At 57.1% G+C, this 1519-nt stretch overlaps 1 protein-coding gene across 1 annotated transcript in view; it reads left to right on the top strand.

The window, feature by feature from the left end:
* Positions 1-809: 809 nt before the first annotated feature.
* The window catches only part of KAT6B (lysine acetyltransferase 6B), a 110943-nt gene continuing 110233 nt past the window's right edge, over positions 810-1519 (top strand). Inside the window, exon 1 of the mRNA XM_017746330.1 lies at positions 810-973. The gene's annotated coding sequence lies outside the window, so the exon portion shown is untranslated. The remainder of the gene's footprint in view (positions 974-1519) is intronic.

The raw sequence follows: 1519 nt of genomic DNA, 5'->3' as shown, positions 1-1519 counted from the left end.
TGCCTGTGGGGGTGCTTCCAGCGAGACAGCTCAAATCGCCCCATGTAGGATGGAAAGCCCAGCGCGACCCCCCGAGGGCGGCTAAGGGCCCCCGGGAGGCGCCGGTGGCCACTTCTCCGTAGCCGCCTTCCCGCCCAGGGGACGCGCCGCCCCCCAAACTTTATCGCCTTTCCCCCTTTCTCTCTCCTTTTTTCTTTTCTATTTTTTTCTTTTTTCTTTCTCTCTTTTTTTTTTTTTTTTTTTTTGAGAGAGAGAAAAGGTGGGGGGAGCTCAATTTCCCACTTGCCAACAGCAGATAAAAAAGTGGGGAGGGACCTCTTCTGTCACAGCCTATGTAGATTAACCTTTCAATTAGCTGTTATCAGGTCCTGTGTCTTAGCACCAGTCCTCGCAATCTGCGTCCGCCCGCACCGGGGAGGCTGGAGGTCTGGGGTGGGTTTCTGTTTTAATTTCTAAATTAATGATAATTGCTCGCGTGGCTCCCCTCCCCCGCCGAGAGCTGAACGCGTGTGTCTGATCTGCCCGTCCACCTTTTAGTATTTTGGAGTGAGAAGAGGAGCCCCGCGGAGGAGGAGGAGGGGAGACAAGGTATTCTCTCTGTATTCATCTTCTTTTTTCCCCTCTCGCGGAGGGGCTTAGGGAAGGTAACTGGTGCAATCAATCCGCTGGCTGGGGATTCCCTCCACCCCCTCCCCGGCTCGTCTGGCTCTCCTGGCTGGGTCTCTTCAGTGTGTATGTGTTTGGGGAAGGGGGTGGGGGGAGGCTGTGTTGTTGTTGTGTTCCTGGCTCTGGGAGCAGCCAGGAGAGAGAGCGAGCGGGCGAGCGAGAGACAGAGCGGAGAGAGCGAGCGAGAGAGAGAGGAGCCGCGATCGCGTTTCAGGGGCAGCACATTCCGCAGGAACCGCTGCTGCAGAAACACACACGGGCAGAGAAAGGAGGTCATTGCAAGCAAAGGGGGGAACCTGCATCGGAGGTTAGATTCCCAGGAGTTTATGCGGGGGATAATAGGGAGCATGCGATGGGGTTTGTTTTGCATTGGGTGACAGGCTGCAATTTGCCATAATAACCCCCTTTCCCTCCCCTCTCCCAGCGCAGGGGGCTTGTCACTAGGCTGGGTACTTTTTTTCCTTTAGCATTGGAGGCTGATGCACGTGTTTGCAGACACTTGCGCTGGGTAAATGCATTGCAATGCTCTGCGTTTTGCAGGGGAGGGGGAGCAGCAGCAGGAGGTGATGGCTGGGTTGGATGGGGTGGGGAGAGGGGGAATGGAGTGGCGGAGGGAAGCAGGGGATGGCTGAGGTTTTTGTGTTGCATGTTCCCACCCTGTCTTTCTGAGGCGGCAATTGTTCCTTCGCAGACGGGGTGACAGAGAAGTCCCTGTGCTTCGCATGGCGAAACTTGCAGGGACCTGCATGTGGCTGCAGAGCTGGGAGTCATTGTCGTCGTCCCCGTTCCCACCCCCTCCTCCCCTCCCTCGGCGGTGCGGGGGGGGTGTGTGCGCGATAAGCGGCGGGCAGTG

This window comes from Corvus brachyrhynchos, unplaced genomic scaffold (assembly GCF_000691975.1).
Source record: "Corvus brachyrhynchos isolate BGI_N302 unplaced genomic scaffold, ASM69197v1 scaffold279, whole genome shotgun sequence".
In the NCBI taxonomy this organism is placed as follows: domain Eukaryota; kingdom Metazoa; phylum Chordata; class Aves; order Passeriformes; family Corvidae; genus Corvus; species Corvus brachyrhynchos.
Note: the sequence above shows the minus strand (reverse complement) of the source record. Positions and strands in the feature narration are given on the sequence as shown.